This window comes from Phacochoerus africanus, chromosome 2, assembly GCF_016906955.1.
Source record: "Phacochoerus africanus isolate WHEZ1 chromosome 2, ROS_Pafr_v1, whole genome shotgun sequence".
Lineage (NCBI taxonomy): Eukaryota > Metazoa > Chordata > Mammalia > Artiodactyla > Suidae > Phacochoerus > Phacochoerus africanus.
This window is the reverse complement of record NC_062545.1, coordinates 131,654,331-131,677,303: the sequence shown is the minus strand read 5'-3', so window position 1 is coordinate 131,677,303 and position 22,973 is coordinate 131,654,331. Positions and strand designations below refer to the sequence as shown.

The 22,973-nt window shown below is 41.0% G+C and overlaps 1 protein-coding gene across 1 annotated transcript in view; it reads left to right on the top strand.

The window, feature by feature from the left end:
- The first annotated feature begins 1,911 nt into the window (after positions 1-1,911).
- The window catches only part of MGA (MAX dimerization protein MGA), a 175,299-nt gene continuing 154,237 nt past the window's right edge, over positions 1,912-22,973 (top strand). The window contains exon 1 of the mRNA XM_047766623.1: positions 1,912-1,949. The gene's annotated coding sequence lies outside the window, so the exon portion shown is untranslated. The remainder of the gene's footprint in view (positions 1,950-22,973) is intronic.

Here is a 22,973-nt window from a genome sequence, read left to right as displayed (position 1 = left end):
GAAAAAAAAAAAAAACCAACCCTTGAAATGAAGGTGGGAGATAATGTAACAATATGTACCAACAGATGGGCAACAGCCGCCAAGGAATCTAAAAAAGATCTGAAGGGTAAGAATTTGTTAGTGTGTCTCTAGCACTGTCTAGGGGAGAAATAGCATAGTGGAGAAAAAAGGATTCAAAAATTGCCATTATTGGGTAGAAAACAGGATGCTGGTTAAAATACAATCTGTGCTCACTTTTATATAGTGCCTCTTGTTCACCAGGGACTTGACAGGTATTCTAAATATTGTTTATCTTGAAATCATCATGATGATCTACAGACTAGGTTTGTTGGCCCCAAATTGCAGTTAAAGGAACTGAGGATAAAAATGTTAAAAAACCTGTTCAAGGGAGTTCCTGCTGTGGCTCAATGGTAACGAACCCGACTAATACCTGTGAGGGTGTGGGTTTGATCCCTGGCATCAATCAGTGGGTTAAGGATCCAGAGTTGCTGTGAACTGTACAGGTTGTAGACATGGCTCAGATCTGGTGTTGCTGTCGCTGTGGTGTAGAATGGCAGCTGTAGCTCTGATTCCACCCCTAGCCTAGGAATTTTCATATGCTGTGGGTGAGGCCCTAAAAAAACAAAACAAACAAAATTCACTGTTAAAGTACAGCAAGTGGAGAATTTCAAGTCAGATGGGTCTGACTTCAAGGTCTCGGCTCTTTCCACCATAGGCATCAGACCCCAGTGCGGTCGTGAATCAAAATTGCCTGGAGAACACGTTTTCCAGTTTTCCACTCAAGACTTGTCTCAAGAGATGGTAATAGTATGGTACTTTTCTCTCAGGGTTGATATTAGGATCAAATTTAATAAAGTATTTTGGAGTGATTGATAAACTTCAGGTTTAACATAGATAGGCTTTTAATTAAAGGGTTTATTACATGTGATTGTTCAATTCTCTTTCTTTTGACTCTCCAGTTAGGAAATAATTTTCTGATAAGTAATTAGGGTTATCAAGTTCCTGGAAACCAGAAAAGAGTGCCTAAAACTGTATGTTTTGACTTGATAACATTATAAATTAATACACTTAATTTCTAGCTTATGTATATCAGCATTCTTGTGAGTCTGACCTGTGCTAGTCAAATTCCACCAGTTTAGTCAATCCTTTGTTAACTGAAAAAACAAAGTTTTGATATCAGCAAAGCTGAGGAATGGAGTTGGTTTTATGAATATGTTACATTAATTCATTCTAATGCAAGACCATCTTTCCTCAGCATTAGTAAATTTTTTCTTATCCCTTTCCAATATACCATAGCTAACATTGAACCAGAAAATGTAACAGGGTCACATCTCCTGCACCTTTAAAATGCCTCTGGCTCCTTTCACCTCATTTTCCCCAACAATGGGATTTCCTTTCTTTCTTTCTCTCTCTTTTTTTTTTTGTTAAGTTTACCAAGAAAGGTCTGGTCTTCTATCCCAAGGAAAAGTCTAAGCTTTTTTTTTTTTTTTTAGTTGCTAGTGGTGTTTGCAGTTAGTTGTATTTAAACTAGCATTCTTTTCCCTTGACCACGAACCTCTGACACTTCACTTGCAGGCAAATACCTTTGATGTTTTTCTGCACTGTTCAAAAAGGCTCTCAGCAGGTACTCACTAAAATGCATGCTCCACGAAGAAAAGTTAAGCAGTTTCCCTAAAACCACACAGATCAAACGACTGGGGAATATAAGTTCCTGTTACATCCATTCACACTCTCATAATTAACCCAAACCACCTCAATCCCAGCCCAACGACAGGTCTTTCAAAGGGATAAGAAACACCAGAGAGGTGAGAGCCAGGAAATCGGGAGAGGTGCTTTTCCCGGCATGCTCTGCAGTACCCTGAGGGGCGCCAGACGTATCCCGGCGTGCATCGGGGAGCGCCCAAGGGCGATGGTTCCCGGCTACTGGAGGGGCACGCGAAGTTAAAGCGGTAGGTGTGAGCTTATTTGGTTTTGAGACCCTGCTCTCTCGTTTCCCCGTTAGGAACGTAACCACAAAACAGCAGAGAAGGAGGTCCTCCAACTATCCTCCCTTTCCGCGTGCGAATGACTTTCGGCGCCGCTTCGAGCACAGTGCCAGGTGATTAGCGGTTTGGGGCGGTCCCGAGCTGAGCACGTGACCAAACCTGGCCGCCAATGACTAGTCGGGGGGTCCAGCAGCGCGAGGATTCCCGGACCCGCGAGCGGAGCGGCGCGTGGGTCAGCTCCGGTCGGCCCCTGGCAGGTACGCGCAGGCACCCTTGTTGCCACGCGCGCCGTCTGTCCCCACGCGCCCAGCGGCGCGTACTTGGCGCGAGGTGTTAAAAGTGTCTGGTTGTTTTTGTGGGTCGGGGGGGAAGGAGAGGGTGGGGGGGGGCAATGGTGTCACGTGGGCGCCAGAGCCAATAGCAGGCCGAGGCGCACCCACAGCTTTCCCCGGCGCCCCGGGGTGCGACGTGTTCGGTGAGGTTCAGCTCTGCACTGCCAGTCTCGGCACTTTTTCGAAGCGCGTGTGCGGCCTGTAAACTCTAACCGCTGGTTTTCGCGGTGCCCTGCTCCGCTGTGAGCACGGGCGACAAGTTCTAGGCAAAATGGCTGCTGGAAAGAGTCGCCTAGCAGGGGGAGCGCTGGGGCCGCGTGAAGGTCACATGACGAGGTTGGCAGCGCGTGCTGCTGGCGCGGGGAAGGGGGGAGGGTGGGACGGGAGAGGCGTGGCCAGTCATGTGCTCCCGATTGTGCTGTCCCTCAGTTTTGAGTGTCTTTGCTTTGACCAGACACTTTTGTTTTACTCCTCCCACCTCGAAGCGTGGCAAGCTTCGGCGAGAGGCTGTGTGGTGTGGTGGAAAGAGCAGGTTTCTGGGAATTAGGAGACTTGGGGAAGCCTTTGGCTTCTTTTGCAGTTAGCAATTCATGTTGCTCCTCGGCCTCTCTTTTCTTATATATTAGCTTTCTATAGAAAATAAGTTTTCTAAAGGTCCTTAAAAGGTGTATGACCTCTATCTTATACCAGGGTCATGCTGATAGCAAAATAATTTAAAACGAACAGGTCATTAACAGTCAATGTGAGACAAACTCGTTTGCCCACAAGAATAGATAGATACACAACAACTCCTTTACCCCCATCGTCACAGAGATGTGGGAAGCTTGGTGGAGGTAGCTCGTTATAATATTATGGCCCTGTCTGTCCGCGTTTATCAGTGGCATATTTACTCTGTACATGCCCACTGTCTCTCTTGAAAAGTATTCTTAGACATCTAGTTCCTATGTGTTTTCTTGGAAAGCAATCAAGAGATAGGTAGTATTGTCATAACTATGGAGATGGAGAAAAAAAAAGGAGTTAGAGGGACATGCTAGTGCCTGGTAATACTGATTAGAAAGAAGTCATCTTCTCCACTTGGGCCAAACTTTATAAACATTTTGAGGCTTCCTGCCACCAGCCTTTGGTATTTTTCATGGTTCTCTGCCCCCTGCTCCAGCTCTTGGTTTTAACCAATGATCAAGGCATTGGTGAAATGAAGCAGGCATAAATTATTTATTTTTTATATCATTGGTTATGTTTTATGTTACCCTTTGATGGATCTTAAAGAGCCATTGAAATTTGTGGGAGCACAATTCGGAAAACATTTATTGAGCAATCATCGTAATCACTTTCAAACAATTATAGTAGGAGTTAACATTTTTCTAGTATAGAACTTTATATGTCTTGATTCATTTAGTTCTCATAACAAACCTATGAGTTAAGAACTATTATTTCCATTTTACCAATGTGAGAAATTTTTTTTTTTTGGTCTTTTTGTCTTTTTAGGGCTATACCTGTGGCATATGGAGGTTCCCAGGCTAGGAGTCCAATTGGAGCTGTTGCTGCCGGCCTACGCCAGAGCCACAGCAACGCCAGATCTGAGCCGCGTCTTCGACCTACACCCACAGCTCATGGCAACGCTGGATCCTTAACCCACTGAGCAAGGTCAGGGATGGAACCTCATGGTTCCTAGTCAGATTCACTTCCCCTGCACCATGGCAGCAACTCCCAATGTGGGAAATTTAGTGACAGATTAAGTAATTTGCACAAAGTCATATCACTGATAATTTACATAATTCCAACCAGAATTACTTTTGAAAACTTGACAGAATCATTCTGATTTTCATTTGGAAGCATGAACTTATAAAGTAGAAAAATTTTTAAAAGAGGAAAGTTAAGGGACACTTGTACTAGTGAATATGCAAATGAAGCTATGGTAATCAAAACAGTAAGTGGTAACTGTAGAATAGATCAGAGCAGTGCGCAGAATAATCTAGAAATATGCGACTATTTTGTATTATAAAGATGGCATTTCTTATTAGTTGTGAAAGAATTTCAAAATTGTGTTGTAATAGGAGTTCCCTTCCTTGAGCAGCGGAAACAAATCCAACTAATATCTGTGAGGATGCAGTTTTGATTCTTGGCCTCCCTCAGTGGGTTGGGGATCCTGTGTTGCTGTGAGCTGTGGTGTAGGCCAGCAGCTGTAGCTCCGATTCTACCCTTAGCCTGGGAACTTCTATATGCCATGGGTGCAGCCCTAAAAAAGCAAAACAAAAGCAAAAAGAAAAAAACCCCACCAAAATTGTGTTGAAACAATTGGCTAACCAGTTGAAAAAAAAATGGAGTCCTACCTTAAAATGTAAATGAAATCTGGGTGAATTAAATATTTAAAAGTATGAAGTCAGAAAATTATTGCTTTAAAAAAATGGGTAAACATGGAGTTGTCTTGTGGCACAGTGGGTTAAGGATCCAGCGTTATCACTGTAGCAGCTTGGATTGATGCTGTGGGACAGGTTGGATCCTTGGCCTGGGAACTTTCACATGCTGTGGGTGTGGCCAAAAAAATGGGTAAATAGTTTTTTTAAATCTTGACATAGGATGAGCTGTTCTAAGCATGATTGCAAAGGCAGAACCCAAGATTGATCAAATTATTACATAAACAACCTCTAGTTGGCAACCACACCATAAAATTAAAGAGATTTAGTCATTTAGTATTCATTGATATGTTTATTGGGTGCTTAGGATGTGCCAGGCAACTTTTCAGGTATAGGGGATCCAGTGATGAGTGAAGCCAGGCAAAATGTGGGGGAAAAAATTTGCACCATATGTTGGACCCAGAAGTTTAATGATCTTAGTATCTAGTAGATTGGCAAAAGACCTGAATGGGTAGCTTGCATGCCTAGAGTAGTAAAAATAACCAATAAGGATAAAAATACATTGTTTCCAACTTATAAACAACACAAAACAACCCCCCTTCCCATGGCAAATTGGTGTGTATACTAACAAAATGTTACTGTCTGGTATTGGCATAAGAGTGGGGAAATTGGCACACTCAAACAACTGCTGTTGGTGAATATTTACATTTGAATATCCTTTCTGGAGAACATTTTGGCCATGTTTATTGTAAGCATTAAAAACCTGGAGTTCCCTTCGTGGAGCAGTGGTTAACGAATCCGACTAGGAACCATAAGGTTGCAGGTTCAGTCCCTGCCCTTGCTTAGTGGGTTAACGATCTGGCGTTGCCGTGAGCTGTGGTGTAGGTTGCAGATTCGGCTCGGATCCCGCGTTGCTGTGGCTCTGGTGTAGGCCGGTGGCTACAGCTCCTATTAGACCCCTAGCCTGGGAATCTCCATATGCCGTGGGAGCGGCCCAAGAAATAGCAAAAAGACAAACAAACAAACAAACAAAAAAAACCTATATGTCCTTTGACTCAGCAGCTACTATTAAGACACTAATTGGTAAGTTTGCAAAGATGTTCATTTAAGAGTTTTCTTTGTAGTTTTGTTTGTTTGTTGTTTTTGGCTTTTTAGGGCCACACCCATGGAATATGGAAGTTCCCACGCTAGGGGTCGAATCAGAGCTGTAGCTGCTGGGCTACTCCACAGCTCATGGCAGTCCCAGATCCTTAATCCACTGAGTGAGGCCAGGAATCAAATGTGCATCCCCATGGATCCTAGTTGGGTTCATTACTGCTGAGCCACTATGGGAACTCCCTATTACTATTTTTTTTAATGATCATACCTGCAGCCTATGGAAATTCCCTGGTTAGGGGTCTGTCGGAGCTTTAGCTGAGGCATATACACCACAACCATGGCAACACTGGTATTGGAGCTGAATCTGTGACCTATGCTGTAGATTGTGGTAATGCTGGATCCTTAACCCACTGAGTGAGGCCACGGATCAAAACCACATAGTCACAGAAACAAGGCAAGAGGCATCTTCAGAGATTTCATAAAAAGTTCCTGCCTCTCAGAACCTTGCATTATACAACCATAATCTTTTTTATTTTTTAAATTTATGGCTGTACCCATGGCATATGGAAATTCTTGGGTCAGGAATTGAATACAAGCCACAGCTGTGACGTACTCAGCTTTTAATCCACTGTGCCAGGCTGGATATTAAACCTGAGCCTCTGCAGTGGCTCAGTTGGATTCTTAACCCAGTGTGCCACAGTGGAAGTTCCACAACCATAATAGTTTCAATAGTCATGTCCCGTTTAGGATCCTCTTGGCTACGAGAGTTTCTTAGACTTCTTTTTTTTTGTTGTTGTTGTCTTTTTAGGGCTGCACCCTCCGCATATGGAAGTTCCCAAGCTAGAGGGTGAATCAGAGCTGCACTGCCAGCTTACACGACAGTCACAGCAACACCAGATCTGAGCTGCATCTGCAACCTATACTACAGCTCAGGGCAGCACTGGATTCTTAACCCCACTGAGCAAGGCCAGGGATCGAACCCATGTCCTCATGGATACTAGTTGGGTTGGTTACCACTGCAACACCACGGGAACTCCAGACTTTTCTTGTTTTTCATGACCTTCAGTTGGGATTTGATTTTTTTTTTTTTTTTCGTGACTAGCTTGGGGTTAGAGTACATATTATCAAGATGACTGTCACTCTTTTTTTTTTTTTGCTTTTTGGGGCCACACCTGCCTCATATGGAAGATCTCAGGCTGGGGTAGAGTTGAAGTTGCAGCTGCCAACCTGCACCACAGCGGCAACATGGAATCCAAGCCTCATCTGCAACCTATACCACAGCTCACTGCAACACCGGATCCCCGAACCTCTGAGCAAGGCCAGGGATCAAACTGGCATCCTCATGGATTACTAGTTGGATTTGTGTCCACTGCACCTCAACGGGAGCTCCCGACTTGTCACTTTTGAGGTTGACCTTGATCATGTGCCTGTGAATTTGTTTTAATTGTTTGTTTTTCTATGGTTTCTATTATTAAAAATAGTTTGTGTTACTTCTAAGTAGAAAAAGCATTTGTTATAATATTCTGGGCATATCTGTCCATTTTTATCAATAGCATTTATCATAAGCAGTACATTGACAAGTTGATAATGTAGGAAGATAATAATAGAAGTTACAGTCAAATAAATATAACTGGCCAAGTTACTGAAAGAGCTAATTATAGGAATTAAAGGAATTAAAGGTCATTAGTATAGTATAGTTTGTTTTAATAGTCTTTCAATGGTTTTAGAACTCTGAGGAAGTACAGCCTGGTAACCATGAATTAGATCTAAATTTATATATTTATTTTTTAATTTTTTTGTCTTTTTGCTATTTATTGGGCTGCTTCCGCAGCATATGGAGGTTCCCAGGCTAGGGGTCGAATTGGAGCTGTAGCTGCCGGCCTACGCCAGAGCCCCAGCAACGCTGGATCCGAGCCGCGTCTGCAACCTACACCACAGCTCACGGCAACGCCGGATCGTTAACCCACTGAGCAAGGGCAGGGACCGAACCCACAACCTCATGGTTCCTAGTCGGATTCATTAACCACTGCGCCATGATGGGAACTCCTAGATCTAAATTTAAAGGTGAGGAAGGAATTATTCAATTATGCATAACAGAATGAAAATATAAATAAGATTGATTACGGTAGTTAGGTAAATTAATTCATTCAACAACCCAATAATTAATGAGCCCTACTATATGCTGGGTATTGTACCAAGTCTAGGGATTGAGCAGTAAATAAGGCTTGGATCAGGGAGGCAGTGCTGATGGAGATAGTGAGAAGTGGTCAGATTCAGGGAGTGTGTGTGTGTGTGTGTGTGTGTATGTATTTTTTTTTCCCTGCTGTACCTGGGGCGTGTGGAAATTCCCAGAGCAGGGATTGAACCCACACCACACTTTCAACCTGAGCCACAGCTGTGGCTGGGTCCTTAACCTGCTGTGCCACAAGGGAACTTCCTCGGTATATTTTGAAGGTAGAACCAATACAATATGCTGATTGATTAGTTGTGAGAGAAGGAGAGGGATCAAAGATGATTTCTAAGTTTTTAGCTAGAGAAACTAGTGCCATGTGCAGAGATGGAAAATTGGAAGGAGCTAGTTTGGAGTTTAAAGTGAAGAGTTTAGGGAATTCCATGGTGGCTCAGTGGATTTAGGATCTGGCGTTGTCACAGCTCTAACTGCAGGTTCAGTCCCTAGCTCAGGAAACTTCTGCATGCATTGAGCACAGCCGACAAAAACAAAAGTACCTATAGCTAACTAACATCATACCTAGGAGTGAGAAACTTGAAGCTTTCCTGCTAACATGAAGAATTTGGTTGGATATGTTGAATTTGAGATTCTCACTGGGTATCCAGGAATAGGTAGTTGATTGTTCAAGTCTGGAGCCCAGAGTCAAAGTCATGGCTGTGGATTATACTTGGGATGTCTTCAGTACCTAGATGGTGTTTAGAAACATGGGTCTGGTGAGATCAGCCAGGGAGTAGGGAAGAGGGTAATAATGACTGAGCCCTGAGACTCAGCTGAAAGCATGGACAGAGGAGTGGATCCCATTCATAGATTTCTTTTGTTATCTGCGTCAGCGCAGTATTTACTGATGTCTGTGTGGTGTAGTATTAAATAAAGCCTTTGAGATGATTATAATTTAGCTTAGGCTTTTCCTGCTAGGTGAACTGATTCTTCAGGTTTTTGTCACTGCCCTACTTCAAAATTTCTATTTTCTCTCCATTACCTGGGGGCATAACTCCAGATTTCATAGTTTAGCATACCAGACCTATCATTGTTGAACTCTACCCTACCTTTCTTTCCTTTTTATCCTCTATCATTCCTGCCATGCAATGTTCTGCTTGTGTATAGCCCTCTATTTGCCTTGAATACTCTTTCTACCCTTCTTCCTGCTTGTTGCCTCTAACTCCTAATCAGTGTCCAGCTTAAATTTGCTATCTAATTTCCCCAAACGTCCATGGATAGAAGTTGACTCCTCACTGCACAGTACTTCCTCAGCTCTGTTGTTTGTACTTTAATTTATAGCAGAATACAAAATCACTTAATTTTGTCTGGCTCTTTAATTCACTTGTTTCCCCAGTGCTCAGCATGTGGTAGATGCTCAATTTAATGCTTTGAAAAAGTTCAGAAGTTTTGTTTTGGCAAAAGAGAGTGAATAATTAAAATTAGATCTTATACAATCATGTGGATTGTTAGCCGAGATTTTTAGGATTTTTTTTTTATGGTAAGTTTTTGGTTTCAACGGTATTGTGCTGGCATTTAGCCAGTACAAAGTTTAATGAAATGACGTCCCTTAGGAGTCTTAGTTCAGAGACATTTTAGGAATGGTTTAATCTCTAGAGTTGAATAATGCCTGTTCTTTAGAGGCAAGCTATTATAATAGATTCTTCCTTCACTTGCCCACTTTCCCACCCACCTTCTCAGTAGTCAGGAATTCTATTTTAACTTTACATGTGCACTTTGAGCTCTTTGCTACAGGAGAAACCTAATGTAATAAATCCAGTAGAATCAGCAGTACTCACCCCAGGAATGTCCTTTAAGCTGTTCCATAGAGGGAGGCTTAGTGGTGTGAATTGTAGGTGTGAGGGTTTCAGTTTGTGAGCTTAAGTAGGGTTAATTATTTTGTCATTCAATTGTAAGCATTACTGAGTACCCACCATATATGGGCACTGTATGAGGTTCTGTGGGTGGGGGACACACAAAAGAAATAAAAGTAATGATTTCCTGCACATGAATCCCTGATGAACTGAAACACAACATTTAAAATGAGTTTAATGTTAACAAGCAATGTATCAGTAAGTGCAAAGTACTATGGTATATATCAAAGACTACATTTCTTAAGAGTCCATAATTATATTTTCAAAGCTATATTTGCATCAGTTTTCAACTTTTTTTTTTTTCTTTTTCGGCCTGCACTTGAGGCATATGGAAGTTCCCAGGCTAGGGGTCAGTTTGGAGCCATAGCTGCTGGCCTACGCCACAGCCACAGCAATGCCAGACCTGAGCCGTGTCTGCGACCTACGCCACAGCTCATGGCAACGCTGGATCCTTAACCCACTGAGGGAGGCCAGGCATTGAATCTGTGTCCTCATGGATCTTAGCTGGGTTTGTTAACTGGTGAGCCACAACGGGAACTACAGTTTTCAACATTTTGACTTGACTTGCAAACTCTGCATTTTCTCCTGTCCTTTAACATTTTTAGTTTCAAAAAGATATTATTGATAGGTCTTGTTGATGTGATGAAAGCCCTATGTAGGAAAAGAGTACTCTGCCAGTATATTGGTTTCATTTTATTCTTTCACAACTATAAAGCAAATGCAGTAATTCGAAAAGATGGAATGTCATTTATCCTTTATAAGTGCGACAGAGGTATCCTGTTATAGTTTTGCTATATGTAGGTTTTCTTAAAACATATTTTCTCTTCCTACCTAAGGCTGCTGGGGATGAGGGGTGGGGAGGGAAGAATTTAGAACCTAGAGAAATTTTGTGTGTGTGTATGAATATGAGTTTAAAAGTACTTATTTTTGGATTTGAATTATAAAAGCAGTTTTCTTCTGATTTGACAAGAAATGAAAAATATAGATAAGCACAAAGAAGGAAATAAAAATTTCTAATATACTATCACAGCCTTATTGGTATGCTTCCAGGCTTCCTTTTTTTAGTGGCATTTTCTTTTTTTTTTTTCTTTTTTTGTCCTTTGTCTTTTTAGGGCTGCACATGCAGCATATGGAGGTTCCCAGGCTAGGGATCTAATTGGAACTACAGCTACCGGCCTACACCAGAGCCACAGCAATGCAGGATCCGAGCCGAGTCTGTGACCTGCACCACAGCTCACAGCAATGCCAGATCCTTAACTCACTGAGTGAGGCCAGGGATCGAACCTGCAACCTCATGGTTCCTAGTTGGATCCGTTTCCGCTGTGCCACGTTGGGAACTCCTATTTTTTCATTTTTTATTTTAAGTGAGAATTGCAAAGATTTTTAATTTTTATTTTTTTACTTATTTATATTTTATTTATTTATTTATTTATTTTTCTTTTTAGGGCCGCACCCACAGCGTATGGAGGTTCCCAGGCTAGGGGTCGAATTGGAGCTACATCTGCCAGCCTACACCACAGCTCATGCATGGCAACGCCGGATCCTTAACCCACTGAGCTAGGCCAGGATCCTTAACCCAGTGAGCCAGGCTAGGGATGGAACCTGAAACCTCATGGTTCTTAGTCGGATTTGTTTCCACTGCGCCACAACGGGAACTCCCATTTTATTTTTTAGTAACTAAAATCAATATTTTAGGTAACTTTGGAAAGGAATAGATAATTATTTTTACACAAGGTGGATCTGATCAGATTACTCTCAATAAAATTCTTTTAGTAGCTTCTCATAATAAATGGAATCAAGTTGAAACAAGTTCAGATTTTTTAGCCTAGTACATAAAGCCTACTACCTTATAGCTTATCTCATACACACGTGTAAAATTTCTCTAGGTTCTAAATTCTCCCTTCCCCACCCGGGCCTCTAGATCAGGGGTTGCCAGATTTTTTTTGTGCAAAGGGCCAGATAGTAAATATATTTGTGGGACTTACTATTTTCATCAGTAACTACTCACTTGCGATATGGTAGCATAAAGTCAGATATAGGCAATGTGTAAATGAATGATCATGGCTGTATTCCAGGGCAACTTTATTTATGGACACTAAAATTTTAATTTCAGGAGTTCCCTGGTGGCTCATTGGGTTAAGGACCTAGTGTTGTCACTGCTGTGGCTTGGGTCAGTGCTGTGGTGTGGATTCAATCTCTGGCGAGGAACTTCTACATGTTGCTGTTATGGCCAAAAAAATAAAAAGAAAATTGGAATTTCATGTAATTTTTGCATGTTATACAATTTTATTTTATTTCTATTTTTTTTAATTTCTATTTTATTTCTATTTTTTAGTCTTTTTGCCTTTTCTATGGCCGCTCCCACGGCATATGGAGGTTCCCAGGCTAGGGGTTGAATCAGAGCTGTAGCCGCCGGCCTACGCCACAGCCACAGCAACACTGGATACTTAACCCACTGAGCAAGGCCAGGTATCAAACCTTCAACCTCATGGTTCCTAGTCAGATTTGTTAACCACTGTGCCACAATGGGAACTCCAAAATTTTATTTTTTTAATTTTTTTCAACCATTAAATAATATAAAAACCTTCTGAGTTTGTGGAGTGTGCAAAAAACATGGGAGGACATGGCCTCCCATGGGTTATAGTTTGCTGACCTCTGTTGTAGGTTACCACATTTGCTGTACCTCTGCTGCCCCATTTCTTTGCATAGTATGACTGTTTTGTTCAGAACTCATCTTAGATATCATGGTCTCAGGGAAGTTAGAGTTTTTTAGATCTTTTTCTGGTGATGGACATGCTGTTAAAACCTCTGTCATTCAATAGTTGTAGTAAAATATATATAAAATGTACTGTTTTGACCATTTTTAAGTGTATAGTTCTTTGGTACTAAGTACGTTCAGATTGTCATGCAGTCATCACCACCCTTCATCTTCACAGTTCTCTGTACAGAGTTTCTGTGTACCTCTTACCCAGTTTCTCCTGACATCTTATGTTACTAGGTATGTTTGTCACAACTAAGAAACCAACATTGGTACATTACTATAAACTCCAGGCATTATTTGAATTGTATTAGTTTTTCCACTAATGTCCTTATTCTGTTCCTGGTTTTGAAGATACTACATTGCATTTAGTTTATATGGCCTTTTCTTTTCTTTTCCGCCTGTATGCTTTTTGTTGTTTCCCTAGTACTTAGCACAGAGTTTGGTAGATAAGAGCACAGTGTTTCTTGAATGAATTAGTTATCTTTTAATTTTTCCTCTCCTTTTTTTGTAGGATGTTCATAAACTTCCTTTAGATTTACTTAACTGATTTATTTACTCTTACATCCTTTAATTTCTCTTTCCTCAGTGTCTGTTTTTAAGGTCTGTTACAGTGTTTTTTGTCTCTTTTTGGTCTTTGTAGGGCAACACGTGTGGTATTTGGAAGTTCCCAGGCTAGGAGTCAAATTTGGAGCTGCAGCTTCCGACCTACACCACAACCACAGTGATGCCAGATCCAAGCTGTGTCTGTGACCTGTACCACAGCTCACAGCAGCGCTGGATCCTTAACCCACTGAGCGAGGCCAGGGGTTGAACCTGCATCTTCACGGATACCAGTTGGGTTTGTAACCCACTGAGCACAATGGGAACTCCCCATTACAGATTTTTTCACTCATAATTTTTTGAGGAAAAGTAATTATGGTATATGTGGCAAAGACCACTAACTGTCTGTTCACAGCTGTTCTCCCCTTTTTTGGGCATGTTGCTAGTCAGAATCCCCCAATCTCCTTTGCAGTTTGATGAAACAATATGACTTAACTTTTCTCTAGTGGAATGGAAATGGAAATGGGCCTGACCTCTTCATGTGTTCCTCTTTGTCTGCCTCTGCTGGTTATCTGGAATGCAATACCTGGGACAGCCTTGGAAGCCTTGTACTCAAGGTAACTGCTATCAGTCTGAGACCTAGAATGTTACAGTTCTGGAAGAGAACTGGTTTAATTAAGGACCTGAGTATTCACTCACCAGGTTAATATTCTGAAATTGTTTGTATAGCCTACCCTGCCCCCCTGCCCCCTTTTTCTTCATTTTTGGCAGACCTGAGGCATATGGATCTCCCTGGCCAGAGATCAGATCCGAGTTGCAGTTGCAACCTAAGCTGAAGTTGTGGCAATGCTGGATCCTTAACCTGCTGTGCCAGGCCAGGGATGGAACCTGTGTCCGAGTGCTCCCAAGAGGCCACCAATCCTGTTGTGCCACAGTGGGAGCTCCTATCCTGCCTTTTTAATAAGTGTGCTGCATGCTTGCTCAGCTCTTTCTCTCTTCCATTTTTTTTTTTTTTTTTGGCTGCACTCACAGAGTGCAGAAGTTCCTGGGATCATACCTGAGCCAGAGCAGTGGCCTGAGCTGCAGCAGTGACAATGCCAGATCCTTAATCACTAGGCTGCCATGAAACTCTGCTCAGCTCTGAATAGGATCATTGTGAACCTGGAGTATTTATCTTATAGAATTATATAATTATACTGGGAAGAGTGGGGATGGGAAGTGTGCACAAGTATGGAAATGTAAAGTGGAAGGAGAGCTAAATTTTATCTTCTATAGTGCAAAGGTAATAGTGCTTAAAACTGGAGAAAAAGAAAAAAAGGAAAAAGCATATAGTGATATAGAGATATAGATCAAAAGATTCAGCTACAAAAATTGAAAATTTTTGTGCCCGGGAATTGGGAAATTATTGAGGTGGAGGATGATTGTTTTTTATAATAAGTCTTTGCATTTATTCAGTAATTTAATCTCACTTCATGGATAACTTTGATAAAAACAAACATGAAGTTAAAAGATATTTGGTAAAAAAAACAACAGCAAAAAACCCAAACAGCGATTCTCCTTTGCAAAAGCCACCAAAGTTGATCACTTTTTGCTAAATACATCTGGTGACAGGGAGCTTAGCACCTTGAGGAAACATTTCATTGTCAGGTAATTTTAGAGGTAAGGTTATTCCTTATGCTGATGTGAAACCTTATGTTCAGAAATTTCTATTCCAGGATCCTCTAGAGTATATGGAATAGTCTATTTTTTTTTTTTGTCTTTTTGCCATTTCTTGGGCCGCTCCAGCGGTATATGGAGGTTCCCAGGCTAGGGGTCGAATCAGAGCTGTAGCTGCCGGCCTACGCCAGAGCCACAGCAACTCGGGATCCGAGCCGCGTCTGTAACCTACACCACAGCTCACGGCAACGCTGGATCGTTAACCCACTGAGCAAGGGCAGGGACCGAACCTGCAACCTCATGGTTCCTAGTCGGATTCGTTAACCACTGCGCCACGACGGGAACTCCGGAATAGTCTATTTCTGCTTTCATGACAAACTTCAGGTGATCCTTTAAATTATCATCATTATCTTCGTAATCCAACCCAACATCTTAAATTTTCTAGGCAATGATAATGAAAATCATGCTTGATTTTGGGACTGATTATCACCAAATCCTTTCAAATCCTTATTCATTGGCTCATGACTGTTCTGTGGGTTTTGATTTGTTGGTTCTGCTACAATTGACTATTGCACAAGCCTCTACTCCCTGGTGGGCCTTAAATCTGCAGCTAGTGTTCTTGTGTGCTCTTCTCAAGAGCCAACGACTGCGGTGCCTTTGAGATTATGGGTGTTGACCTTATAACTGCCCTGTTGGCCTATTAACTTCTCCTAAATGCACTGATGTTCCCATTAAGTTTCCCAAAGGCTATTCTCATGCTTTTAGTTTCTTACAGTATAGACTTTCAAGGAATTTGAGTAAAGTTTCTCTGGGCATGGTAGTGCACTCTCACATAGTGTGGGAGGATTCCTTCCTTGCCAGCCTTCCTTCCTTCCTTGTCAATCTGGGTTCCTGAATAGAGCCCATGTACCTTTACTGTATTCTCTCACCTCAACAGTAGTTCTCTTTTCTACCCAAGATTTTGCCCGGAGTGATTGGATATGACCTCTTTCCTTATTATTTAAGCATTTTAGTTTTAATGTTCTGGACTCCCACTATCAGTCTTATAGTCCTTCTGAAAACCTAACAGCTCACTGCCTACCCTGCCCACATTCCTCCGGAGAGGAAAATCGTCATTCTCACTATAGTCCTTTGTTGCACTTATAGCAAAGCCTGGACAGGTGTTGAAGAATAGAGGAATATTAAGTAAATTGGGGCATTAAAAGTGAAAAATATAGGAAGTCCCCCTGTGATGCATCAGGTTAAGGATCTGGGGTTGCTGCAGCTGTGATGCAGGCTGTAGCAGTGACATAGTTCAATCCCTGGCCCAGAAACTGCTGAATGCCTTGGGTGTGGCAAAAAAAAAAAAAAAAGTGAAAAATACAAATTAAAGACTATGTAGCAACTTGAAAATATGTTCTTAAAATAATGTTAAATGAAAAGTAGAACCCAAATCACAAAGATTTTGCTTTAAGTTATGTTTTAGATTTTAAGTTATAAAACCCTATAAAAATATATACACATGCAAGTAGCAATTTAGAGGGATAAAGAGTTACGGTCAGTGGTAAGATTGTAGGTATCTGAAATTATGTTATTTGTTGATTTTCTGTGTTCCACATTAGCATGCAAGCTCTAAAGAGGTCAAGATTTTGGTCTTTCCTAGAGCAGTGCCTGGTCTGTAGTAGTTTTACAGTAAATCTTTGTTGGTTGTTTAATGAGTTGAATGGGGAAACTTCTTTTTGATGGTTTTAATGTTTACTGCTATAGTAATGCTTATGAAAATTAAAACAAAAAATTAAAACAAAAATTCCCAATGATTTTAACCTTTTAAGAACATATTATAGTTTCTGCATATTCTAGCTCTCTCTTTGGCCTTCTTTGGTCCTCTTAAAAGGTGGTGCCCAAAACAGGATATACTAGTCCAGATTTTGTAAAGCTAGCCCAGCATATAGAATAATTTCCTCTAAGGATCTGGACACCATACTTCCACTTTAGAGTTTTTTTGCAGCTGTGTCCCACTGTTGGCTTATATTGAACTTAATTTGTTGGTATTTAAAGCTTTAGTTTTGCTAACACATTATAACAATTTCCAACTCTTTCCCAGCTTGCCGTTCATGTATTTTTGTCTTCCCTGTACATCTTCATTGAAAGTGCTAATAAGTAGCAGAATATTCAAAAGTTGGTCAGCCAGAGAATAAAAGAAGCAAAACCTCTGGGAAGTCTATACATTTTATAATTATCCTCCAAATAATTTACTAATGACCATACATTTTCTAGATGCTTTCTTCAAAATTCTTGAGATGGCAGGAGGTAAGTACTTAGATAAAAATCAGAAACTGATCTTTTGGCACTATCTTCAAATAGTATTGAAAACCTGTTTTTTTCCAAGAAAATGTGCCATTGCAGTCTTACCCTTATTTTCCAAATGCTTATCAGCAGCCATCAGTCCTCCACTTTTCATGGCCATCATTTGCTCTTATGTTCATAAACTAGGGGTTGGTGAATTTTTTCTGTAAAGGACCAGATAGTAAATAGTTTAGCCTTTGTAGGCCAGAGAGTCCATGACTTAACTCATCTGTGCTGTTATATTCCTGAACCAGCCGTAGACAATGCATACATGAATGGATGTTAACTGTTTCAGTAAAACTATTTACAAAAGCAGACCTCAGACCTAGTGGTTTGATAACTCCTGTCATATATTCACCATTCTTCATCTAAGAAGATAGAATAATAGAATTCTATAGTGGAAAACGTTTTCTTTTAAAATTTTTGAAGGACTTGCTAGCTTTCAATATTCCGTTTGACAACTCGCCTGCTTTTCTGATTTCTTGATCCTTTTTTGGGGCTGTTCCCTCAGCATTGTGGAAGTTCCCAGCCCAGGGACTGAACAAATGCCACAGCAGCTAGCAAGCAGAGTGGTTGCAGTGACAACACCAGATCCTTAACCCACTGTGCCACAAGGGAACTCCATTGATCTTTTTTTTTTTTTTTTTTGGTAATTTTCGGCTGCCCTGCAGCTTGTGGAGCTCCTGGGCCAGGAATTGGATTGGAGCCACAGTCATGACCTAAGCTGCAGCTGCAGCAACGCTATATCCCTAACCCACTGTGCCAGGCCAGGGATTGAACCAGTGTCCCAGTGGCTTCCAAGATGCCGCAGATCCCATTGCACCACAGTGGGAGCTCCTGATCCTTTTTTAAAACCAGTTTTCCCCACCCCTTCTCCTACTTCTTACTTTTCTGTGTGCTTCTTAAAAGTTATTTAAATTCTTGTCACTTATCTTTCTCAGTACAGTGGGGATAATAATGTCTACCTAGGCTTGCTGCAAAGATTGATTAGATAAGAATGTAAAGTGCTGGAGTTGCAGTTGTGGCTCAGTGGTTATGAACCCAATTAACATCCATAAGGAATCAGGTTTGATCCCTGGCCCTGCTTAGTGGGTTAAGTATCCAGCTTTGCCGTGAGCTGCAGTGTAGGTCACAGACTCCTATCTGGTGTTGGCTGTGGCAGAGGCCTGCAACTGCAGCTCTGATTGGACCCCTAGCCTGGGAACTTCCTGTCATAAACTGCGGCCCTTAAAAAAAAAAAGTAAAGGAGTTCCCATCGTGTCTCAGTGGTTAACGAATCCAACTAGGAACCATGAGGTTGCGGGTTCAATCCCTGGCCTTGCTCAGTGGGTTAAGGATCCAGTGTTGCCATGAGCTGTGGTGTAGGTGGCAGATGTGGCTCGGATCCTGCGTTGCTGTGGCTCTGGCATAGGCCAGTGGCTACAGCTCCGATTTGACCCCTAGTCTGGGAACCTCCATATGCTGCAGGAGCGGCCCAAGAAATTGCAAAAAGACACACACACACACACACAAAAGTAAAGTGATGAAAGCAATGCTTGGTATATAGTAAGCACTTTGTAGTTGTTGCTATTATCATTAGCAGCATTATCATTTTATAAATTGAAATGCCTTCTCCAGTGTTTTTGACAGCCCATAACCTGGAACCATGGGGTTCATATGGTGTAGAGTCTTGATTTCATAGACAAAGTCTGGGATAGCTTGAAGTGATACTGCAGGGCTTTAGTTTTTTTTTTTTTTTTTTTGTCTTTTTAGGGCCTCATTTGAGGCACTTGGAGGTTCGCAGGCTAGGGTTCAAATCCGAGCTATAGCCACTGGCCTACACCACAGCAACATGGGATCTGAGCCGTGTCTGTGACCTATGCCACAGCTCAGGGTGACACTGGATCCTTTAACCTACTGAGCAAGGCCAGGGGTCAAACCTGTGTTCTCATGGATGTTAGTCAAGATTAGTTTCTGTTGAGCCATGATGGGAACTCTGGGCTTTAGGGTTAAGGAAGGGGAGTGGGATAATCCGTAGCCCTGAGCCTAATATAGAGGTTGGAAGCCCATAAGCAGTTGGTCCCAATGGAGTTCCCATCCTGGCTCAGTGGAAGTGAATCTGAGTAGGATTCATGAGGATGCTGCCCTAAAAAGCAAAAAAAAAAAAAAAAAAAAGGAGAAGTTGTTTCCAAATTGCATTCACTAAGTTTGGAAGGAGAGGTCAAAGTACACACATACCTTTCTTCACCCAGGTTACCCCTTACCGATATTATGCACGTTAGTGTTATTATTTTTTTGTCTTTTTAGGGCCATACCCACGACACATGGAGGTTCCCAGTCTAGAGGTCTAATCAGAGCTGTAGCTGTTGGCCTACATCACAGCTCACGGCAATGCCGGATCCTTAACCCACTGAGAGGGGCCAGGGATCGAACCTGCGTCCTCACGGATGCTAGTCAGATTTGTTTCCTCTGAGCCACGACAGGAACTTCTGCATGTTGGTGTTAATCAAACACTTTTCCATGCTGTTAACTGGATTTATTTATTTATTATTTTTTGCTTTTAGGGCCCCACTCGAGGCATTTGGAGGTTCCCAGGCTATGTCTGCAACCCACACCACATCTCACGGCAGTTGACCAATGCTGGGGATCAAACCCATGTCCTCATGAATGCTAGTCAGTTTTGTTTCCCCTGAGCCATGACGGGAACTCTGTATATTTTCTTTTTTTTTTTTTTAAACTCAATGAATTTTACTACGTTTATAGTTGTACAATGATCATCTGTGTTTATGTTTTCAAAATGAAGACTTTTCAGCACTGCAGGTTACTTTTCAGTTCCTTTTAAAGTGTTATAACTGTCTTTTTATTTTCAATAGTGCCAGTAATCTTACAAGTAGCATTTTGTATTGCCAGTAAGAATTTAAGATAATGAGATCAATAGAGGTAACCAATACTGGTGTCATTTTGAAATAGTAGAGTTTTAAAAAGCAGATTTTTCCAGATTGAAATAGTATCATACAGATGCATACTTTATTTTCTCAAATTCTCCTTAATTTTGTTTTTTGAGGATACTCTGCCTTCTGAGTGGCATGCTTTTAAAGATGATGACAGGAACAGACCTTCTTTTGTCATCTTTATGGGAAATAGGGACTCATTTATAAAAGTCATTAATTATTATTTGTTTAAACATTATTATTTTTGATGAGCCTAGGACTATATGAGATATACTTGCCTTGCCACCAAATTTCAGCCTTAAATTCAGCTGGTTATTTACAGGTGTTTGGTCCAACAGGATAGGAATTCATTCTTACTCCAGAAAAAATAGCTGCCTTTTACGGGATGCTTACTTTTATGCCAGACATTGTGTTAAGCCCCATTATCTAATTTAATCTAAGTGGTCTCTTCCTCCTGACTTTGTTCTCTACTAGTATATTCTTAATATACCAGCCAGGGAGATGCTGTTAAATCAGAGATACTGTTAAAGTCAGGTCATGTCACGCTCAAAACCCTCCAATGGTTTTCTTTTTTTTTTTTTCCTCCAATGGTTTTCAATTTCTGGCATAATAAAAGCGAAAATCTTTACAACGGCCTCTAATGTTCTGTGTGATCTGATCCCCTCTTAATTCTCTGACCTCATCTTTTATGACTTTCTGCTCCAGCTCCTTGGTTTCCTTACTTTTTTTTTTTAATTTATTGCAGTATAGTTGATTAAGAATGTTTTGTTAATTTCTGCTGTACAGCAAAGTCATTCAGTTATATACATTTGTATTTTCTTTTTAATATTCTTTTCCATTATGGTTTATCACAAGATATTGAATATCATTTCCTCTTGTTTTTCCTTAATCATGCCTTTTCATTTCTGATTTCCTGTCTGGAATACCGCATGGCTGTTTCTCAGTTCTTTCATGTCTTGATTCAAATTTTGCTTTTTTCCCTATCTCCCGTCTCTGGTTTATTTATTTATTTTTCTATAGCACCTATTACTAGATAACATAGTACATCATATATTTATTTATTTTGCTTGTTTGATAGTTCCCTTACTAAAATTTAAGTACCACAGGGCAGAGATTTTTGCCTGTCTTGCTCACTGCTGCCTCTGCGTCACTTAGAACAGTGTTGGTGTACAGAGTAAGTGCTCAGGAAATGTTTGCTGAGTGAGTGACTAAATTGCCACAGTACTGTGGCATGGGCACTGTTATTACCTTCATTCTACGATGAAGATACGAAGCCAGGAGAGGTTAAATAACTTGCAGAGACCAATAGAGCTCTTCACCATCCTACTGAATGACTTTATTTCCTGTTATATCTCATCATGCATTCTGACCTCAGTCAGAAGACCCCGTTTGTGTGAATATCATATACATATTCAGGCTTCTGTGCTCTTCTTTCCTCAGTGGGAGTATTCCCCTTTCCCGCCTCCTACTGAGGTAGAACTTCATTTGCTGAAGAAATTATGACTTAGAGAAGAGTCAAGGGTATGAAGGTTGTTCAGGGAGGTGGAGGGATAAATATTATGTGCCAAGATCCCATGGTGGGAAATGCACATATGTTCAGGGAGCGGTTTAGCTAGAATGAGGTCTTGTTTAGGAGTATGATATACAGTAAAGTTACAGAGGGAGAGAGTTATGGCCCTATTACTGGGAGCTTTGAGCTGCAGATTAAGGAGCTGATGTTTTTATCTTGTCCTTTGAAGGTTTTTGAGCAGAAGAATGATAATGTGTAACACTGCTTTAAAAAAATACTTAATTTTGCTATGGTGTTAGAATGCCTTGCAGTGGGAAGAAGGTAAAATCAGGGACAGTGTTTATAAGATTATTATAATGACCTAGTTCTTAAGTGAGATAATAAAGGGTGAAGTTGAGAAGTGAGAGTGGAAATTCAAGCATAGAGATGAGATACTTAAAGTATAACTGGAAAACCCAAACTCCTTACTGTGGCCTACTACATGCTGCATGATCTGACTTTTGCTTCCCTCTATAGCCTTGTCTCCTGCCGCCTTTCCTCTCATTGGGTCTGCTGGCTATTTTAAATTTTGAATGGACTGTTTGTCTTGACTTTAATGTCTTTGCGCTTAGCTTCTCTTTTCCTGGAATATTCTTCTCCAAGTCTGGTTCTTTCAGGTTCTCAGTTTAAACTACTTTTTGGGTTTTTCCTGATCACCAGTTTTAAAGCACCTTCCCTTATTGCTTCATTCTTTTTTGCTATCATCGTAGCAAAGTCACCATCTGATTTTAAAAATGTATTTGTCATTTCCCCTTAGAATGTTAATTTCATGAGAGAAGGGACTTTGTCACTTCCACTGCTGTTATTCGCACACCTGGAAAGCTACCTGGTACTTATTAGATTTGTAAGTAAGGACTTAATAAATCACCTGAGTTGGTGGAAGAGTCCAATAAGTCCAAGGTTTTTGGCTTGAATATCTACCATTGATCAAAATAGAAAAATCTGGAGGGAATATTTTTTTGAAGAGAAGGTGGAGTCTGAGGGGCATGACATCCAGGTGGTGTTGTCCAGGTGTCAGTGGGAGATGTGTAACTACCCTCTGAAAATGAATAGAACTGAAGCTATAATCCTGTTTTTTTTTTGTCTTTTAACTATAGTGTAACATACATATGGAAAAGTATAGATATCATAAATGTACAGCTTGATGAATTTTAACATAATGATGATACTTTTGATCTAGTACCTAAATCAAGAAAGAATTATTATTGGGAGTTCCAGTCATGGTGCAGTGGAAATGAAACTGACTAGGAACCATGAAGTTTCGGGTTCGATCCCTGGCCTCAGTCAGTGGGTTAAGGATCTGGTGTTGCCAATGAGCTGTGGTGTAGGTCGCAGACGCGACTCAGATCCTGTGTTACTGTGG